Source organism: Astatotilapia calliptera, chromosome 3 (genome assembly GCF_964374335.1).
Source record: "Astatotilapia calliptera chromosome 3, fAstCal68.1, whole genome shotgun sequence".
NCBI classification, from domain to species: domain Eukaryota; kingdom Metazoa; phylum Chordata; class Actinopteri; order Cichliformes; family Cichlidae; genus Astatotilapia; species Astatotilapia calliptera.
Window position 1 is genome coordinate 14,695,643 of NC_137424.1, and position 22,993 is coordinate 14,718,635.

At 43.7% G+C, this 22,993-nt stretch overlaps 1 protein-coding gene and 1 pseudogene across 2 annotated transcripts in view; one reads left to right on the top strand and one right to left on the bottom strand.

Moving 5' to 3' along the window:
* LOC113017662 (protein NLRC3-like) overlaps positions 1–22,993 on the bottom strand; it is a 97,468-nt gene that overhangs the window by 62,617 nt on the left and 11,858 nt on the right. The gene's annotated exons all lie outside the window — the stretch shown is intronic.
* LOC145426151 (neuroligin-2-like) lies at positions 1,373–6,051 on the top strand (annotated as a pseudogene). Its single transcript, XR_013906889.1, has 4 exons — positions 1,373–1,411; positions 3,032–3,248; positions 4,035–4,399; positions 4,705–6,051. The product of XR_013906889.1 is annotated as a neuroligin-2-like (transcript).

The window sequence follows — 22,993 nt, forward strand, 5'->3', positions numbered from 1 at the left end:
GGCGACAGTGGGGAGGAAAAACTGCCTTTAAACGGGCAGGAACCTCCGGCAGAACCAGGCTCAGGAGGGGACAGTCAACGGCCGGGACTGGTTGGGGGGGTTAACAGAGGTGGAGCAAGACGAGGCTACATCAGGTGAGGAAGCAGTAGCGTCTCTCCTCCGGAACAAGTGGAACCATTTTCTCTTTTTTTTCATGCACTTTTCCACGAGCGCTTTTTTCTCCAGGATGAGATTTCTCAGCTCATCGATGGTTTCTGCGTTTTGTTCTTCAAGTTTCTCACATCTTTGTTCCACCTCTTCCAATGTTGCTTGTTGTTCTTCAAGCTTGTCTTTGAGTTGTTTTGATGTTGCCTCCTGTATCAGCTTGTCCTTGTGCATGTCTGCATTTCTCTGTTGGACCTCTTTGTGCTTGTCTTCTAACTGCTCGTTTCTTTTCTGGATTTCTTGGAGCGTGAGCTGCAGGTCTTCATGTATTTTGTCTTCTTGTTGTTTTTGCGCCTGCATTTGAGTGTTTTCACGCTTCAAGTTATTGAATTCCACCAAAATCCCCTTAACGAGCTCGGAGTTGTTTCTCGCTATCTGATCGATCCTTCTCTGCATCTGTGAGCAGCGTTTCTCCAGTTTGTCCTTTTCTTCTTCCACTTTAGTTGCTTTGTCCTCCAGCTGATTACAAAACTCTTGCAGTTTTAGATTTTTAGACTCAAAGTCCTGGACGATACGTTTTCCTTCTTTCAGTCTTTCCTGCTGTTGCTCTTTCTGTTGAAGAAGGTCTTTATTTTGGCGCAGTGTTTCATCCAGGCTTTCTTTCAGCATGCGGTATTTTTCCTGCATGCTCTTCAGTTCGTGCTGCATGTCTCGTTACTTTTTGTCCTGCTCTTCCTTCTGTTGGAGGAATTCTTTCTTTTCTTCCACAGCTTCATGGAGCTGTCTTTGGAGGAGCCGATTTTTTCGGTCCATGTATTGGAGATCCCGTTGTATCTTATCAGTCATCGTTTTCTTGTCTTGGAGCTGGTTGGTCATTTCTTTTAGTTCTGCACTCTTTTGCCTGTTTTCTTTAATGAGGTGCACAATCTGCTCTCGGGTCTGAGCAAACTTGATTCCCCAGCCCTCATTAATAATTTTTATGTCCGGCTGGCGCTGTTGTCTTTCTTCCAGCTCTTTATTTTGGGCTTCCATTCGTCTACACTTGTCCTCCAGTTGAAGTTTGTCTTCTTCAATTTGTTGCATTTTTTTCTGGAGAAGGTAGTTTTCCTTCCTACTCTCCTCTAACGCCCTTTGGAAGGATGAGGAGCCATTTGGGGAAATTGGCCGGCCACGCCAGGAAGGAGAGGCGGCGTAATCTTTTTGAATTGGTTGTTTTTTTCTTGGAAACATGTTGGAGTTTCTATACGATGACTTTGAAGAGCTTGTGGTGAACGTTTTGTAGGCTGCAAACACAGATGCTGCTGAAACGAACTAAAACTTGCTGTTTCTCACCCCTACTTAAGGAAAAACATCAAAGGACTTAAGATTCTTAAGATCTATGACATCATCACTCCCTAAGCCAATGAGATTGTCACAAGACATTTTGGAATGGGGTATTTTTTTTTTAAACTGTTTTCAAACTTAACTTAAAATTTCAGTGTTTCCTGGTTGTGGACTATTGGTTAGTCCAGCCGATTAAGAAATTAATTGTCACAAACATCACTAATATTATATAACAGACGACAGAAAACACGAGTTTTTTTTCTACTCAATAGAGGTATAATAAAAGTTTTTTTAATTATCCTACTTTTTATAAAAGAGAACATTTATTAAAGATTATGTATTTAATTAAAAAACTCTGTTCATCTAAAGCAGGGGTCAGCAACCTTTAAGACCCAAAGAGCCAAAGAGCCATAATTGGCCTATCTGGGGTTGAAAGGCTCGATAAATGCACGGCGTTTCGCCGGGTACACCGGCTTCCGCGAGTGTGACGCTTATTTTGAGCGATGAAAAAATAAGAAAATATAATTTTATTTGTATATTGCAAAATCACAATAATCTTCCAATTTAGAACTACAAGTTAAAAAAAGAACTAACATAAATAAAATACACTTCAGCTAATTTATTTTCACAAACCACGCGGAGCCGCACTATAAGGACTAAAGAGCCGCAGGTTGCCGACCCCTGATCTAAAGGGTTTAACAAAAAGGGGGAGCTTCCTGCTGGAAATTGAAATGTCCCCATGTCCCCACTGGGCGATCGTGGCTCAAGAGTTAGGAGTTCGCCTTGTAATCGAGCCCCGGCTTGGACAGTCTCGGGCAAGACACTTCACCCGGCAAGACACTTCACCCGTTGCCTACTGGTGGTGGTCAGAGGGCCTGGTGGCGCCCCAGGGTGGCTGTAGCTACATCACCAGTGTGTGAATGTGTGCGTGAATGGGTGGATGACTGAGCGTGGGTGCTTAACTAGTTAAAAAAACAAACAAACATCTGTCTCTTATTTTTTATGTCACACAGGAAAGAAGCTTCAATGTCTGATGAGAAGACATTAATTTGTTGGTGTTTGTGGTGTTTGGTGCAGTTTTCTTGTTCTCTGGCTTGTTGTTTATTTACAGTGGAGATGAAGATCTCTAACAAGTTGATTTGTTCACATTTGCGCATTTTTAAGAGGAATGTGTTTTTTGAGTTTGTACACTATATGCATGTAAGGCAACCGTTTCCTTTTTCTGTATTTTTGTGTGCTGCTCTTTTAACAAAAGGGGAACAAAAGACATTTAAATCGACCTCAGATGATTTGTTTAAATTTTTACAAGGTCTTACTGAGGTGATGCAAAGTGAAACATGCTTCTTTTTTGGTAATGTGCTGGAAAAGCTTGAAAATTGACCTTGAATGTGCTTAAAAAGTGCTTGAATTTGACCCTAAAAATGTGTATGAACCCTGCATATATTGCAGTATTTACAGTTTATAGTAGGAATTTCATGGCAACAGCTAATCTTTATTTTGTTTACTGGGAAATGAAATGCTGCCAATTCACAAAGCTGTGCTTCAGCTGCACTTCCTGTTGTAGACTTGTGATGCACACAGGCTCTGTTCCAGCACTCAGCATGTTCTTCCTTATTTGCTCCACCAGGGGGAGCTCCTAAACTATGACATCTTGATAGGAGTGAACCAGGGAGAGGGGCTGAAGTTTGTGGACGACAGTGAGGACAACGACGGCATCTCAGCTGCGGCGTTCGACTACACCATCTCCAGCTTTGTTGACAACCTCTACGGCTACCCAGAGGGTGAGGACGCCACCTCTGTACACTGCCACTTTTTCAGTTATTCCATTTTACAGCCTCCTCTCACTTAACTGCATTTTGCAGCATCATCAGGTTTTGTCTCATTAGGAGCCGCGTTTGTTGATTTGTTCGTTTTTTTCTGTTTGCTGTATTCTTTAAAATAAACGGATAATCGTCAAAATGACAAATGTGGACAATTATCAAAGCTTACATTACAATTCTGACAGCTTGAGTTCACATGAATTTTCAAAAGAATATAAAAAGCTGTGAAAGTGCTTTAAGCGTTTAAAACATGCGAGTAAAGAATGGAATCAGTAACATGTGAGCCCAGTGAAGTGCATCAAACAAGACAAGCGTGCTAAAGAGAGCCACTCATCCACATCACGGCGTGTCTGCGCCTTAACCTTTGAGGCTCTGTGGGCAGTAATGCTATCATCCCCCAGGTAGTCGGCTCCCAATCTCAGTGTCGGTGTTTCTGACAGATCGGCCTGCGAACCCCTCACAGCCGGACCACAGTCACAGTACAGACATGTTTGGATAATGCAGTCATGCTTCCTCTCTGCTGCCTGTCACTCCTTCTGTTATCTGAAAGAGTTTTTTTTCCTGTCTAGATTTCTCACTCGCTTCCTGGCTCTTGGTTCATCTCACCAACATTTGCTTTGGTTTCATATCTGTTGATCAGACCGATCTCTTAAAAAATGTCTTGCACTGCTGTTACTTTACTCTTAGCAGTTTTCACTTTTATCTTTCTTCCCCCTCCTTTTGTCCCCTCCTGTGCTTCTTCACCAGGCAAAGACATCCTGAGGGAGACCATTAAGTTCATGTACACAGACTGGGCGGACAGGGACAACGGCGACATGCGGCGGAAGACTCTGTTGGCCCTGTTTACGGACCACCAGTGGGTGGCACCAGCTGTGGCCACTGCCAAACTCCATGCTGAGTTTCAGTCCCCAGTTTACTTTTACACGTTCTACCACCACTGCCAAACCGAGACGCGGCCCGAGTGCCGACGCCGCGCACGGAGACGAGATACCTTACGTGTTCGGCGTACCGATGATCGGTGCCACGGACCTGCTCCCGTGCAACTTCTCCAAGAACGATGTGATGCTGAGCGCTGTGGTCATGACTTACTGGACTAACTTCGCAAAGACTGGGTAGGCCTCATGTCACAGTAGTGTAAACTGTACACGTTACTGTATGTTCTCTGACAGCCTTCTAGTCATCTTGAATACTTGAATCTAGGTTGCTAGTTTAATTCCCGTGTGGCTTTGAAGAATTGAACATACTGGTTCACCAAAAGCATCCAGATCCCAGAGCAGCCGGTTGGTCTTAGATAGTTTAAAGGTTGCACAGAGAATGGGCCTCCTGTCTGTATTCAGTGTATTGATGCCACATGTTACTTATAATGGAGACTGAATATAACTTTGAACTGAAACGTTTAACCTTTATGCTCCACCAGGGACCCCAACCTGCCCGTCCCTCAGGACACCAAGTTCATTCATACCAAGCCCAACCGCTTCGAGGAGGTCATCTGGACCAAGTTCAACTGGAAGGACAAGCAGTACCTTCACATCGGTTTGAAACCTCGTGTCAGAGACAACTACAGAGCTAACAAAGTGGCCTTTTGGCTGGAATTAGTCCCTCATCTTCACAGCCTGCACGACGTGCTCTTTCCTACCACTACGCGCTCCCCCGCAGGCCGTGACCCCGGCACCATGAGGCCCAGAAACAACGTTCCTCGAACCACTCGTCATCCTTACCCTACCTTCCCATCAGATCCTGAGCCCGAGGGCTCAGAGCGCCCGCCCCAGGACCTCTTTCCCAGACACACCCGCGACTACTCCACCGAACTGAGCGTGACAGTTGCAGTTGGAGCGTCGCTCTTCTTCCTCAACATCCTGGCCTTCGCTGCCCTTTACTACAAGCGTGACAAGGGGCACGAGATGCGCCGGCACCGGCTGTCCCCTCAGCGGGGCGGCCCCGCCAACGACCTGGCTCACAGGCAGGAGGAGGAGATCATGTCCCTGCAGATGAAGGACTGGGAGCACGACGCTCACCACGACATGGAGCCCCTGCGACCCCACGACATCCTGCGGCCCGCCTGCCCTCCCGACTACACCCTGGCGCTGCGCCGCGCCCCCGACAACGTGCCGCTGATGACGCCATACACCATCACCGTGATCCCCAGCACCATCACCAGCATGCAGCCTCTTCACGCCTTCAACACATTCCCCTCCACCGGCCACAACAACACCCTGCCCCACCCCCACTCCACCACCAGGGTATAGTAGGGACAGGCCCGACACAGCGCCACCTAGGGACCAGGAACACTGGCTCTGCTACCGCTCTGGAAGGGAGGCCTCTAGACGTGGGCCTTCGTTCTGTCCTCTTATTCTCTTCTTTCTCCAAAAGCAACTACACCTGCTGCGTCATGTGCTGTGAAACTTGGCAGCTCCCTCCACTGGTGGCATGTGGAGGTGCAACTGAAGTGTCCAGCAGCAGATGAGCAGTTTGGGGTGGGTGACTCAGATCTTTCAAAGATACTGTTTTCAAAGACGGTCTGCTGTTTCCAGGCTCAAGACCTCCAACATTTGTCAAAGGGACGAATGCTCTCTCGCTCCTCGCTGTTTTCTCTTTTTTACGCTGGCGTCATCTCTTTTTCCATCTCCTGTGTGTTATGTGCACATTATGCTTCTCTTTTCTACATCCGTGTTTTATTACTGCTCTCTTCCTCTCATTTGACACGCCTCCCTCCTGCTCTTCTCTAAAAATTCCCGATCTGCTGAGCAGTTTGGAGGCGGGAGGCGTACACTAAACATATAACTATGAAAACACTGATATCTTTCATTCGACCAGCATTTTTAGGTGCCAAGTAAGTACTGCTGTGTTTCATTTCTCATCGAGGGAGAAGAAAAACGAAAGAAAAATAGAGTTTCGCTATTTACCGTCAACTAACAGAGTTCTGTCATGTTCTCATGACAAAGTGCCAAACTGGCCTCAGTCGTGATTTTCTTTCTTCCATCTTCTCTCTTTTTGTTGTTTTGTTTGAAGCATTTGTTTAATTGTTGTTTTTTATTGTGTGGAAAGAATTTTTCTGAAAATATAGATATAGAGAAATGATATTATATATAGTTCTATATAAAATGTGTACAAAGGAGAAAGTATATAAAAGGGTTTTCTCAGTGGGGGATCTATGCATGAATTATTTTTAAAGACGCGGGGAAAAGGACACTGTACCTGTCGATGCACGTTTCCCAAAATCTAAACGAGTCATATCGCTCCATGTTTGCTACTTTTGGTTTTTGGTTTTCTCCCGCAGAGTAAGAGCATCGCAGGAGCATCGCAGGAGCATCGCAGGAGCATCGCAGGAGCATCGCAGGAGCATCGCAGGAGCATCACAGGAGCATCGCAGGAGCAGCGCAGGAGCAGCGCAGGAGCTCCTGAAGTCAAACGACGCCTCCCAGCACTCATTTATTAAAACGGAGTCGATGCCAAAAGTCTTAAACGTTAGAATCAAAGCAACAGCTGTGAACTCAGTCATGGTGTCATGTGCAGCCTCCATCTTACTGTCACTACTTTTTCATTTTAGGGTACGTGAGGTAAAGCGTCCGTCGATGTAGCTTGATTGTACAAAATTATTTTTCTACGTTATTAACAAAACAGAGCAGAGACTGATGCTGCTCCTGTCTGACCCCCTTATGTCTGCCACATGTGTATTCTGACTTCATATCATCACTGCTCCCTCCCTCCTCCACTCTCCATCCTACACCGCCTTTGTTATTTAACACCGACCCCCCCAAACTGATAATCAGACAAATTCCCAAACAGCTGACTTCACTGTGTCGACACCGTTCCTGACTATTTCTGACCTCAGTTCAGCTCTGCTATTATCCTCACATTAAGGGTTCGTTCACCTGCCTGCAGATGATCTGTGAGCGTCGGTTGTAAATTAAACTCTAAGCACACTGAGGGTAACCGGGAGGCGTTCAGGGCCTGCAGTGCAGAGCTGCAACATGAAAAAAAGGGATGGGGGCTCAGATCTCCTGAACAGGGTGGAAACAACACGGTGGGTTTGTGCTGTTTGTGATTCCTGCTCCGTCACTCTGGTGGAGACGACTGCAGCTCAGCAGCGCTCCCTGCTGATCCTCTGATGAAGATGTCAACAGTATGTAAACTGAGCTGATGTGCTGCTGTTTGAGCCCACGTGGTAGCGTACGTCCAGTATGGAGAACTTAGTCACCGGTGCTGTCTTTGCTTGTGCTCTAGCTTTAGCCTGTTTGATTGTTTGTTTTCTATTTTATTACTGCCTAAAAGGGGAGGTGGGGGAAACACATGCCTGACTTCTCCTGTCAGAGGTTTTGTAAGCTCAGTGGAAGGGAAACGTGCACAAAGTAAATCATAAAACAACTGAGTGGGGCTGTGCTGCAGGTGGATCAGTGCTGTGGACAGTAGCTGTGGAAAAGAGACTGGACAAAGACTCTCAGCCTTAAATACAGGACAGAGGATGATCCGATCATCTTTCAGCTAACAGTGTCGAGCAGAAGGACGGCCGGCTGATGCGTCCGTACGAACCCTTTTGTACTCACTCCTGTGTATAAGGAGGTGGCGAGGGGTTGTGTAGTTAACCTCAGTGATAGGTTTGTAGCATAAACCTATTCGTTGGAACGTTAAGGACAATTTAATTACATAGCAAAGCAAGACACGAGTAGGCAAAGTTCTTCATGTTTCCCGTGCACGGGAGAGAACCGGACAAACGCCGTTCCTTCGCTTCACCCCAGTTGCTCTCGTCCGCTCCCCCGTAACACTGCTCTTTTATTGAGGTTACATGAATATACATATGACGTTCATTAACATATGACGTCTACATACAAACAAAGAGTACCTTGCCTGTGTGTGCGTGCGTGTGTGCGTGCGTGTGTGTGTGTGTGGTGGGGGGGGTCAGAGTGTGACCCCATAAAGACTTCCCTAAACCTGCTGGTCTGGAAGTCCAGCAGTTCATCTAAACAAAAGGCACTTAGCCTAAATCAGATATAGACACATTTATCCTAAATGAACAGAGGGAGTGACTTTAAGTCTGATTTCAGACTATGTCAGTATTAGTTAAGCCAAGAGTCGGGCAAAAGCTTTATGACCCGGAAAGTTCTAATTCCCACAACATATTGTTGGATTAGTAAGCAAAACTTTTCTGTGATGAAGATTTTTGGGGTTGTTGTTTTAGTGATGGGTTCATTCTGTCAGTTAGCTTTGGCTTGTTTTCTTATTTCAATAGAGGGAGTTTTACTAAACATGGACATGTCGAGGAGCGGCTCATTATTTCTGTAACAGTGCACTTAGAGAAAACTGTCAGGTGTCGCCCCCTTTGGTGATGATGTTTTGTGCTCTGATGAGCTAATAATCAGCTCTCTTTTCCTCCTTCTTTGTTCTAAGCAGGCCTGCAAGATTGAATTAACAGCGCTGTAAAACATTGTTGTGAGAGCAAATATAAGGTGAGCTTTTCCAGATTACAATGGGCTGAGGAAAAGGTCACCTGTGGGAACCTGCGAGTTCCTGTCTAAAGGATTGCAGCGAGTCAATCCAGTCCAAGATCATAAAGAACTCTTTTTCTAAAAACAAAAGAAAGAACAAATAAATGAGCTCATATTGATGAGGGTGGAGACTCTGATGCTTTGCGCGTGAGGCTCCACTTGTCTGCTGTGCAGCCGTGACAAAGACTGGACCAGCGTTAGGATGAGTAGATGTTGACAAACTATTCACGACGCCGGTAAGAAAAAGGTGGATGCTTTGCTTTGCTTTTGGCAGGAGCACAAGAGAGAGAGAGGGAGACCGAAAGGTTCACATGAGAGTGGAGCTGCAGACTCCACCCTTGGGCGGCTAATTTTGGGTTGCTGATGTTTGCTTTAAGAAAATGTTGTTTTATTGACTGGGTTTAGATGATGGTGTCACATTATATTGTTGGGAAAATGCCAAATGCTAAAGGGGAGAAAATGTTTGATATTACTGATGTTACCATTAACCAAAGCAGGCCACTGTAGAAGTCAACGACATTTTATAGAAGGAAAACAGAACCAAAGCCAAATGTAGGAGTTATATAGGGGATTGGTGGACTTGTCACATTCCAAATCCAGTTATGGAATAACAAACACTGGTCCAAGGGAAAGGGCAGGTGATACGAGGTGGTGCTGGAGGGAAACGAGCAAAGTAAAGACAGCAAACCTATTTTGGTTCGATTTGATAAAGTCAGATTAAAAGAAGTACCATGACACTCAGAGGATCAACGTGAAACTAAAACATACGCACATTTTGTATGAAGCACATGACTGATAACTGTTGTGTTTTAAGTTTAGTTTCTTATAGCACAGAGTGGATCACAGTGAGGGAAGGACAGGGGGGGAACTGAGTTTAAATGTGAAGTTGATGCTAATATACAGGTTTTGTTTCTAGGTCGTTCTGGGGATGCAGGCTCTGGGTGGAGCCAGGAGCTGAAAAGATCGAACATGATAATTAAACTGATTTTATTATTTAAACACAGGTTTGCAGGCCCGGAGCAAATATACTCGAGAGGAGAATCGCTGAGGTTTTCTGAGAAATGATCTGATGAACCTTTTTCTTTTAATTTTCTAGTTGTGGTTTTGTTTGACACATGAAGATGTGTCAAAAGGGGGAGTTTTAGGTCTAATTTGAAACAATGGATTATATGATCGATGATGCAATTCTACACTGCAATCATCGAGTCCATCCTCACCTCCTCCATCACCGTGTGGTACGCTGGAGCCACTATCAGGGACAAACAGAGACTGCAGCATGTTGTGCGCTCTGCTGAGAAGGTGATTGGCTGCAGACTCCCATCTCTGCAGGACCTGTACGCCTCCAGGACACTGGGGCGTGCAGCTCAGTCACAGCTGACCCTTCTCACCCTGGACACAGTCTGTTTGACCTGCTCCCCTCAGGCAGGAGGCTCCGGTCCATTCGCACCAGAACCTCTCGCCATAAGAACAGTTTCTTCCCCTCTGCTGTTGGACACATGAACAATAACCGTATGACTGTTCCCACCACTACCACGTGACCCTACGCTGTGTTCACTGCATCATTCCATGTTTGGCCCTGATCACCACCTGCACTCATGTATATATCTATCTACTTAGCACTTTTAATCCTTATTTTTATTTTTATTTAAGTGTTATATGACAGTATGTTTGCACTGAAGCACCGCAGCAATTTCCTAATGTTGTAAACCTGCTCAACATTTGGCAATAAAACCGTTTTTGATTCTGATTACTGTCAGCATTTTAATCGCTAGTTTAAAGGCTGCAGCTGTTGCTCTAACATAAATGTAACAGGCCTCAGTGCTGGTTCTAATAGTCTGAGCTGCTTCCAGCTTTATTTGTGAAGAGCACAGCAGCTTACAAAACACGTAGCTAGCTCGTACAGCTGCGACGTTAAACTTTCATGAGCTAAGATGACCTTAAAATAACGGGGCTACGTGTGGTGATGCTAGCGTTAGCCACGTTAGCGCGTTAACTTCACAGGTGGTCAGACTGAGTAAACAGGCACTAAGTCAGAGGTTGGGCTCTCCGTTTCGCTGCAGGATCCCTTCATTCATGCAATTTATGCAGTTTATTAAAGTGCAATTGGAAAAAGGATTTTGAAATGCAGTTTTTAAAAGCATTTCAAAAATCAGTTTATTAAATGGGAATTCAAAAATGAATTTACAAATGTAGTATCTCGGGGTCTTGTTCGCGAGTGATGGGAGAAGGGAGCTGGAGATCGACAGACGGATTGGGGCTGCGGCTGCAGTAATGCGGACGCTGCACCGGTCAGTCGTGGTGAAGAGGGAGCTGAGTGTAAAAGCGAAGCTCTCAATTTACCGGTCGATCTACGTCCCTACCCTCACCTATGGCCACGAGCTGTGGGTAGTGACCGAAAGAACGAGATCGCGGATACAAGCGGCGGAAATGAGCTTCCTCCGAAGGGTGGCTGGCCTCTCCCTTAGAGATAGGGTGAGAAGTTCGGCCATCCGGGAGGGGCTTAGAGTAGAGCAGCTGCTGCTCCACATCGAAAGGAGCCAGCTGAGGTGGTTCGGGCATCTGACAAGGATGCCCCCTGGGCGCCTCCTGGGCGAGGTGTTCCAGGCATGTCCCACCGGGAGGAGGCCCCGGGGCAGACCCAGGACACGCTGGAGAGATTATATCTCTCGGCTGGCCTGGGAACGCCTTGGTATTCCCCCGGACAAGCTGGAGGAGGTGGCTGGGGAGAGGGAGGTCTGGACCTCTTTGCTTAGGCTGCTGCCCCCGCGACCCGGCCCCGGATAAGCGGATGAAGATGGATGGATGGAATTTACAAATGCAGAATTTATTCTATAATTCATTACTTAAGCACAGAATTCTTTATTTCGATGCGCGTGGCTCTTGTGGTCCTCCATACAGGAGTGAGAACGTGTTGGCATTTGGGTCCTCCTTCCCCTCATCATAGTCTGCCACGCAGGCCGTGACAGAAAAGCCCACTAAAAGAACGCCCACCAGACCAAAGCAATGGTTTTGACTTGATCAGCATTAACCCCGCCCCCTGACTTTGATGGGTGAAGCTGACAAATAAAATGTATTTATGAACAGCGATGCAGGGCCAGGAGTAGCAACGTGAATTAAATAAATACATCATTAAATAATTCATTAAATGTGTCAGTAAAATAATTAAAATAGAAAACAAACCAATAATTGATTAAATATGTAATTAACTAATTTGAATTGTATATAAACAAATATTGAAAAATTTTAAATGAAATTAATGGATAATTCATTATTAATATATATCTTTAATTGATTATGTAGATTTTTTAAATTAATTACTGAAATAGTTCATTCATTAGTGATGCATTTATTTAATGCAACCATAAAATTATTGCTAGTTTAAGTAAAATCAATTTAAGACATCAATATTAAAGGTTAACTTATGATAATGAATACATGCAACTATAACTGATGACATAAAAAATGAGGATTTCTTAAGCTGAAGCCAAAGTGCTGACTCATTTGTCATGTTACTCTCAAATGTTTTCCCTAATAACAAGAACATAATTACACTTTAGCCACAAGAGGGCAGCAGCATTAATATAAGTCACATGTATATAAAGGTACAGTGATTATATTACAGTGATTTTGACAAAAACAAAACAGTTGATGGCAGTGTGTTTTTCCATGACAGAATAATTACGCACACCCCACTTTGCAGTTATTTATTGTAAAAAATGTTTGGAATCATGTATGATTTCCGTTCCACTTTGTGTTGGTCTTTCACGTGGAATTCCAATAAAACTGATTCATGTTTGTGCTGTAATGTGACAAAATGTGGGAAAGTTCAAGGGGGCCAACACTCGGACCGGCGGCCGCCTCGGGTCTCTGCTCCTCCTCCCTCCCCTTTCCCTCATCCACCTGCTGCCTCTGTGGAAGCTCCGCCATAGCCACCACCAAACAACTGAGTTATTTCTACACATCGACCAGCATCCGGCCAATCCACCACCTTCCATCGTTTATACCGTTACAAAAAAATAAAAAAACATCATTGGCCCAGAAAAACGAAAAATCACCATCAGTATGCCCGATGGCCAGTCCAGCTATGGTCGTGCCATCAGTTAACCCTTCACGTGGCAGCTGTGACACGCGTGCCCAGGGTTGCCGACCCCTGCTCTAAAGCATCTGATTTGGATTCCTGAGATCAAATATATTTTCCTTTGTGTTTGTTTTCTTCACATTTGTGGCTTTAATGTAGTGTTACATCCTGTTTGTTTGCTTCCATCTGTATACATGTCCAGATTCACTGTTATGTTTCTATTCTTACATTGCTGTGTGATCACTGTTCCCTCTGCTGACTGATGTGACCTTTTGTATCTCACACTGATACTTGTCATATTTGTATCTGCGCCTAAAAGATAAAAAGTTTTCCACGCTAAAACACAGCTCCACCTCCTGCAGTTCTCCCTCTGAACCACTAGATGTCTCTGTTATCTAAATGAAGACGTGCAGCACAGCAACCACAGCAGCGCTCAGATCACACGTGTCCTGTTATTATGTATAAAAGCATGAAACAGGTGAGACAGGTGGGATCAATATTAATGTTGTGGAAATATATGAAAAAGCAACAGAAGAGAGAAAACATTTCGTGTTTCTAGAAAGATCTTTCAGCTCACAGCTGCTCACAGACTGTATTTACAAGTGACAAACTGCAACTCTACAGTACATCTACAGTATATATCAAATATATTCTGTATTCAAATCTATTGAGTGATGTTTGAAAGCCTTTCCAGGTGAGTTTGATCCAGGAGGGTCTGAAGCCAGAGTCAGACAGAGACTGTGCAGAGACTGTAGAAGGACAGAGCAGCAGCAGAGCAGTCCAGATACACTGATGATCCTCTGTCAGATCCAGAGGGACACACAGGGATGATGCTGGACTCTACATTGTGTCTGACAGTGGAGCTGTTCTCAGAGCAGTTCACTCTGCAGCACTGACAGTCATCTGCACTTCTTCTCATTCCTCTGTCAGTCACTGCTGGATGAAGCTCTCCTCTCCACCTCCCAGTAACATGGCCCAGTCAGAGCGTCTCTACACACAAGCTGCTGCTGCTTCAACCTCTCTGGATCATCAGGACACAGCTCCTCCTCTCTCAGCACACACACCGTCCTGTTTACCATCATCAGCTGCAGAGAGAAGAAGGAAGAGCAGAGGAGATAAACGAGTGTTTCCAGAGACTCTTCATCAGCTGTCAGTCAGTGATGCAGCACATCCAGTATAAAGAGCAGCAGGGACTTCAGTGCTGGGACTGTACTAGGACTCATTGTTGCTTCACTTTTTCTAATCTTTGGATTTTTATTGAAGTTGATGAAAATGTTTTTCCCTCCTAGTTTGAGTTTGGACTTTCATTCATTAGAAGAACCTTGGTGTGTCCACTCTGAGCTCTGTAGGAACCCCAACAACAAGCCCAACAATCCAGATGGACGGTTCCAGCTGTTAACTGGAGGAATTCCATCCAAACATCTGCTCTCACTAAATTCTTCCTCACCTACAGACTGTGTTCTTCACTGCTTTAAACTTGGAAATGAATGCAGTCATTGGTCTGCGTGCTGCTTTGTTCAGAGAGCTGATTGGCTGTTGACAGTGTTTGATCAGAGCGTGTCAGCCGTTACCATGGTGACCATAAAGGTCAGAAACAGGAAGTGTTTGTGTCCAATCCTGAAGCCTGTCACCATTCTCCTCTCACAGCTTCACTGAGAAGCTGCAGCTTTACAGGAAACACTGGATCTTTGTTTCATACTGACTGTGTTTAGTACAATACTGCTGACAGCACCACCCACTCACTCCATCACTCTACTTACACCAGAGTCTCCAGTCTGTAGTCTGGACTCTGCTGAAGATCAGACAGCTGCTTCACATCTGGATCCTTCAGGTTGTTCCAGCTCAGGTCCAGCTGTCTCAGATGGGAGGGGTTGGACTTCAGTGCTGCTGCCAGATAATCACAGCTGATCTCTGACAAACCACAGTCCCCCAATCTGTATAAAGAATGAAAGATGTAAGTTTATTAGACAAAGTGTGAGCTTGAAATCATTCAGTGTTTCATCATCTGTTCAGAGCTGAAGAAGGTTCAGAATGTAGAAGTTTAGAAAATGGAAACTCCAAACAGCTGAAGCCAACAGGAAGCAGCTTCAAACAGGAAACTGTGCAGAGTTTCAGACTATATGTCCTGATGCAGCCAGTTGGATTTTGGAGATTTGAATCTCTGTTCTGTGACTAAGTCCTTGAATCATTTCTTCCAGTTGGTCCAACAAGACAGACTAAGTGTTGGACATGTGTTGTGGCTCCATTAGGGGAGCTTCTAAATGTGATGTGATGGCCCCTCTGGGTCTGTCAGGTCACAGCACTGAAGAGAGCTCAAACTGGGCACACAGTTGTTCCAGTCTGGACCAAAGACTCTATACTGGGACTGAGGGACTGCTTTGACTGCACCCACTGGGACTTTTTAAAGGCTCATGTTCTCACTTAGATCATCGATTTCTACTTACATTTCTTTCTGGGAAAAATGGGGATTACTTTGGAAACAGGAAGTATTTTCCCCAATAAGCAGCCCTGGATTAGTAAATCACTCCAACATGTTCTCAGGCAGAAGAAGCTGTCTTGTTATGAGGGAGAGAAGAAAAAGATTGAGGCACAGAAACTTGTTGAAAGAGAGATAAAGCAGCTAAAATCAGGTGTAAAAGTAAAGCAGAGGATGAGCTGAATAAAGGACACTCAAGGCTGGCTTGGAAAGGAATGAAGTCCATGGTGGGGATGCAGGACAAGGAGCAAAGATGAATGTGATGCTGAATCAGCAGAAGACTTGGACTCATTTGATTCCAGCTTTGATATCATTGATTTCAATGAAGAGCTTTGTGATTGTAGCAAAGGGCTGGTAGCTCTGAGAGTCCCACTGATGAGGTGTTTGTGTGGAAATCTCTTAGTGGGACCAAAGAGAGAAAAAGCCCTGGTCCTGATGCTGTGGGAGGGAAATGATTGAAGTGTGCTGTGAGGAACTGACTGGGAGATTTTCACACATTTTCCAGTCCTCCTTGGAACAACAGGAAGTTCCCAGCATATGGAAACAAAGGTTAAGTGTCCTATGGCACTCAGTGATGGTGGTGCTGTGGCCCCACCACCTCCACCTCTTTGTAAAGGAACTAACTGTCATCTGAAGCTTCAAATGGAACTAAGACTTCCTCCACTAGGTGGCAGTGTCTGATGAGAAAGTGTTAGTGGAGCTGGCCTGGAGTCAGAAACAGGAAGATGCAGGATTTGGGCTGAAATGGGGAAAAGTGGTTCGCACTAGTGCCTTAAAGCAAGAAGGTTGTAGGTTGAAGCTTGTTGGCCTTTCTGTGGAGGTTGGATGTTCTCCCACAGTCCAATGAAATGCTGCTTAGGTTCATTGGTGCTTCTAAATTGGCTGTAGGTGTGGATGTGAGAGAGTGCTTCTCTGTCTCTCTCTGTTGGCCCTGTGATGGACTGCTCACCTGTGCAGGTGGACCACGCCTCTTGCCCTATGACAGCTAGGGCACAGGCTGCAGCCCTGTGAGCCTAAGCTGAATAAACAGTTAGCAAAAATGATCCATAGATGGCCTGAAATCCCCCAGTTAGCAGTTTGGTAGATAGCTATGACATGCTAATCCCATCCAGCAGCTGTATTCTACCTGTAAGCTGATCCCTGCTGAGCCAAAGCACTTTTTCATATACAAATTACAACCTTTAATAGAAACCTATTGGTCAGCATCTTATTAGCCTGCTGTTAGCTTCATTCCACAGAAAACTGAGAGAAACTAACAGAGTTGATAAAGAATAAAGAGAAATGTGCTGATTTAAAGCCTTTGAAGTGCTTCAGATGATCTCTGTCCACTTCTGTCCACTCATTCATTCATGTAAGCTTTCTAATGCAGCTTTGATCTTCACAGTCTGCTTCATGAAACTCATTCTAACCCTGAATGTCAGAGTGTTCCTCCTTCTCTTTCCCATCATTCATGCTGGCAGTGGAGAAGATTTGGATGTTGGACTGTGTTTTGGATGATGTGTGTATGTTTGTGTTGGACTGCTGTCTGTAAAGCAAACGCACATTTTGCTTTGGATTTCAGTGTCAGACAGACTTTAAGGTGGAATGAAGAGTTGGAGAGTTTCACAGTGAATTATCCAGTGGAGGATTTTTCTTCTTCTTTGAAGGTTTGAAATGTGAACATTGTTCTGCTGCAGTCAATGGACTAAACCAGAGAAGAAGAAAACAGACTTTACCATGAAGATCCTCAGTGTGGATCAGTATAATATCAGCCTGATGTCTGCAGTTTAGTGTCAGCACAACTTTCACATCATATTCATCTCAGCGCAACTAAAACATGCTGACTGACCTCAGAGTTTCAAGTCCACATCCTGGACTCTCCAGGAAACCACACAGATGCTTCACTCCTGAATCCTGCAGGTTGTAGTTGCAGCTCAGGTCCAGCTGTCTCAGATGGGAGGGGTTGGACTTCAGTGCTGCTGCCAGATAATCACAGCTGATCTCTGACAAACCACAGCCCCTCAATCTGTATAAAGAATGAAAGATGCAAGTTTATTAGACAAAGTGTGAGCTTGAAATCATTCAGTGTTTCATCATCTGTTCAGAGCTGAAGAAGGTTCAGAATGTAGAAGTTTAGAAAATGGAAACTCCAAACAGCTGACAGAGTTCATACGCCTTTGTCAGGGTCAAATTCAAGCAAGACCATGTGAAAATTAAAACACATCATCCTAGGTGAACTTAAACACCTTTGTTCCCCTTTTGTTAAGACATAGAAAAGTACACCACACAAAAATACTGCAAAAGGAAACGGTCGCCTTATATACATAGTGTATAAACTCAAAATGCACATTTCACTTCAAATTAAGATTAAGGCTTTGAACAGATCACATAGTTCAGTTCAACATATAAGACTTTAAGAATGCACAAGCATCTACTTAAAATCTATTTAATTTATCATCCATGATATTATTTTGTACAATTCCAATGTATTTTGTTCATCTCCCTTAAATAAACAGGCAGTCTTAAAGTATGAAATATTCATATACAAACACATATAAATGTGTGTACTGTCTCAGTGGCTGATAGTACCCCACAGGCCTCAGTGTGAGCTTGAAGACATTTATAATGTTTAAGTAGTTTAATGTGCAGGTGCTGACGATAAACACATTTTGAATGAAAGCCGGGGAACTTTGGTAGCACAGAAACAAGTGGCTATTCTTTGTGACTATATGGATCACTCACAATACCATTATTTCACACAAAGGCACCAAATTAATACTCAAAAAAGCTGCAGCAATACACACAAATATAAACAGTACTTGGTGACAACTTTGCTTTTAGCCTTTAACCCTTCTTGACTACTTTTGATGTGGCCTCTATATTTTACCTTTAAAAACAGTTTATCTGTTATTTTCTCATTTTGACCAACTGTATCAGCACAATTTATCTAAATTCAGACAAAATTTAAAATACAAGTAGAAAGTGATATTTTGACTGTAAAAACCACACACATGTTTAACGAATCATCTTCATAACTTGAAATGCAAATAGAGATTGTACATTTTTAAAAATACGCACACGTTTTGCAAACAACAAAGTTATATGGTACTATTTACCAAAAAATGCAGCCAAGGCTCAGACGTTTTTCATATAATCATTTCAAACTATTTACAGAACAATCAGGTGTCAAACAATAGTTTGTGTCACTCTAACACATATGAGAACAGCACAGGGATAAACCTGCAGGTCTGACAGCAGGTGTGTCACTCAGCGTTTACACTGCAATCTGCCTTTGTTGGCTTTAAGGCAGCAACTGTGACGATCACTAGTAGAACTGACACACAAAACAAAACAACAGCTACACACTAAATACACAAGACAACAAACTAACTTGAGACCAAACACGGTAAACGTCACAAATCTCTCACGTATCAAAACTCTCTCTCTCTTTCGCTCACTCGCTCTCTCTTGCCGGTCACTCCTAAAACTTCCCCCTTTTGCTAAACAACCAAATGTCATGTTTCCATATCATTTTTGATTGGTCGACATGGTACATTTTCCCACCTATAGGGCTTTGGAGCGTGATGTCACGGGAGATGGGCCACGCCCCCTTCCGCCATGACAGTAGGCCAGCCAAAGGATACCATTTCAGCTATGGATCGTACGTGTTGTGTTGTCGGTTGCAACGTTAGATCACACGATCGTGAAGGCAAGAAGCTGGATAACGGGCTCTCTTTTCATCGTTTTCCATCCTGGAGGCAACGTGAGGGATCCCATGTATCCGATATTACTAAACAAAGACGTCAGGCTTGGATTGCAGCGGTGAGACGAGCGGATATCGAGTTCTCTGCAATCCCCAGCTTTTTGTTGGTTTGCTCACGGCATTTTCTTTCCGGTGAGTTCTAAATTAATTCATATCACTCTTGAAAGGCTTTTAGTGTTATTTTCAACGTGCTGAGGTCATAGATAATGAGATAAAACATGCTAATGTGTGATGCTGCAGAACCACATCATGTCGACTGAGTAGCTTATGATTTGGCATTATTGCAGGCAAACCAGCATATGAAATGGATGTAACAAATCCAGACTGGGCACCAACACTGCACATGGGGCATGACGACATACCTGTATCAGACTCGGACCGGCACTCAAGGCGTACGCAACGGAAGCGAAAAAGAGCACCCATCGAGGTAAACAACCCCCCCCCCCTCTAAAAACATACTAAATTGCTATCACTGTACACTAATCCGCACATAACTTCCAGATGAATCACACACCTGTCATTGGAATATTGGTGTACATTTACCTTATGTCTAATTTTATCTTACAGGCTTTCGTTATGCAGCTGCAGAGTCTGAAGGTGTGCCCCGTGCAGAAGTGATTGATGAAGATCTGACAGAAGACCAACAGCAAAATCACAATGTCATGGAGGCAGTGGACAGCAGTTGTGTTGGACAAGTGGAGGTTGAGGTAGCAGCTGCAAATGTGGATATACTGAAGAAATGTAAACCTTTTAAAATGATGACAGATTACAAACTCTCAGCTGTGTCTGTAATCAAACCTCTGTAACTTTGCTTCACTTCAGCAGCATCAGCTCATGTTCACATGTTGATTCATGGTTTGCTTCAGTTTTTGATGGACTGCAGAATATTTTGAAGGTTATCTGCTATAAAAAGCCAGAACAGGAAAATCTGCTTCATGTGTTTCTGTTTGATCCTCAGTGACTTTGACACAAAGGCCTCTGCTGTGATGATCACACCTCTGATCAAGTCTCACAGTGTCAGCTTTGTTTTTATACATATGGATATGTGCTGATAAATGATCAGAATTATAATATTTCCCACTGTCTGCTGTGTGCCGTGACCTTTGACCTGCTAAAGACAGTCAGCTGTGGATTATTCATTGTTGTGTCTGATACTTAGAACTGTGAGGAAGAACACTACACAGTTAATCAGGGTCCCCTCTCTCTGAATCAGGAAAGGTGGGCAGGCCGCGTGTGGGCCGCGGGCCATACGTTGAGTCTCACTGTTTGAAATGTGAACATTGTTCTGCTGCAGTCAATGGACTAAACCAGAGAAGAAGAAAACAGACTTTACCATGAAGATCCTCAGTGTGGATCAGTATAATATCAGCCTGATGTCTGCAGTTTAGTGTCAGCACAACTTTCACATCATATTCATCTCAGCACAACTAAAACATGCTGACTGACCTCAGAGTTTCAAGTCCACATCCTGGACTCTCCAGGAAACCACACAGATGCTTCACTCCTGAATCCTGCAGCTTGTTGTTGGAGCTCAGGTCCAGCTGTCTCAGATGGGAGGGGTTGGACTTCAGTGCTGCTGCCAGATAATCACAGCTGATCTCTGACAAACCACAGAGACTCAATCTGTATAAAGAATGAAAGATGTAAGTTTATTAGACAAAGTGTGAGCTTGAAATCATTCAGTGTTTCATCATCTGTTCAGAGCTGAAGAAGGTTCAGAATGTAGAAGTTTAGAAAATGGAAACTCCAAACAGCTGACAGAGTTCATACGCCTTTGTCAGGGTCAAATTCAAGCAAGACCATGTGAAAATTAAAACACATCATCCTAGGTGAACTTAAACACCTTTGTTCCCCTTTTGTTAAGACATAGAAAAGTACACCACACAAAAATACTGCAAAAGGAAACGGTCGCCTTATATACATAGTGTATAAACTCAAAATGCACATTTCACTTCAAATTAAGATTAAGGCTTTGAACAGATCACATAGTTCAGTTCAACATATAAGACTTTAAGAATGCACAAGCATCTACTTAAAATCTATTTAATTTATCATCCATGATATTATTTTGTACAATTCCAATGTATTTTGTTCATCTCCCTTAAATAAACAGGCAGTCTTAAAGTATGAAATATTCATATACAAACACATATAAATGTGTGTACTGTCTCAGTGGCTGATAGTACCCCACAGGCCTCAGTGTGAGCTTGAAGACATTTATAATGTTTAAGTAGTTTAATGTGCAGGTGCTGACGATAAACACATTTTGAATGAAAGCCGGGGAACTTTGGTAGCACAGAAACAAGTGGCTATTCTTTGTGACTATATGGATCACTCACAATACCATTATTTCACACAAAGGCACCAAATTAATACTCAAAAAAGCTGCAGCAATACACACAAATATAAACAGTACTTGGTGACAACTTTGCTTTTAGCCTTTAACCCTTCTTGACTACTTTTGATGTGGCCTCTATATTTTACCTTTAAAAACAGTTTATCTTGCCAATCTGTTATTTTCTCATTTTGACCAACTGTATCAGCACAATTTATCTAAATTCAGACAAAATTTAAAATACAAGTAGAAAGTGATATTTTGACTGTAAAAACCACACACATGTTTAACGAATCATCTTCATAACTTGAAATGCAAATAGAGATTGTACATTTTTAAAAATACGCACACGTTTTGCAAACAACAAAGTTATATGGTACTATTTACCAAAAAATGCAGCCAAGGCTCAGACGTTTTTCATATAATCATTTCAAACTATTTACAGAACAATCAGGTGTCAAACAATAGTTTGTGTCACTCTAACACATATGAGAACAGCACAGGGATAAACCTGCAGGTCTGACAGCAGGTGTGTCACTCAGCGTTTACACTGCAATCTGCCTTTGTTGGCTTTAAGGCAGCAACTGTGACGATCACTAGTAGAACTGACACACAAAACAAAACAACAGCTACACACTAAATACACAAGACAACAAACTAACTTGAGACCAAACACGGTAAACGTCACAAATCTCTCACGTATCAAAACTCTCTCTCTCTTTCGCTCACTCGCTCTCTCTTGCCGGTCACTCCTAAAACTTCCCCCTTTTGCTAAACAACCAAATGTCATGTTTCCATATCATTTTTGATTGGTCGACATGGTACATTTTCCCACCTATAGGGCTTTGGAGCGTGATGTCACGGGAGATGGGCCACGCCCCCTTCCGCCATGACAGTAGGCCAGCCAAAGGATACCATTTCAGCTATGGATCGTACGTGTTGTGTTGTCGGTTGCAACGTTAGATCACACGATCGTGAAGGCAAGAAGCTGGATAACGGGCTCTCTTTTCATCGTTTTCCATCCTGGAGGCAACGTGAGGGATCCCATGTATCCGATATTACTAAACAAAGACGTCAGGCTTGGATTGCAGCGGTGAGACGAGCGGATATCGAGTTCTCTGCAATCCCCAGCTTTTTGTTGGTTTGCTCACGGCATTTTCTTTCCGGTGAGTTCTAAATTAATTCATATCACTCTTGAAAGGCTTTTAGTGTTATTTTCAACGTGCTGAGGTCATAGATAATGAGATAAAACATGCTAATGTGTGATGCTGCAGAACCACATCATGTCGACTGAGTAGCTTATGATTTGGCATTATTGCAGGCAAACCAGCATATGAAATGGATGTAACAAATCCAGACTGGGAACCAACACTGCACATGGGGCATGACGACATACCTGTATCAGACTCGGACCGGCACTCAAGGCGTACGCAACGGAAGCGAAAAAGAGCACCCATCGGAGGTAAACAACCCCCCCCCCCTCTAAAAACATACTAAATTGCTATCACTGTACACTAATCCGCACATAACTTCCAGATGAATCACACACCTGTCATTGGAATATTGGTGTACATTTACCTTATGTCTAATTT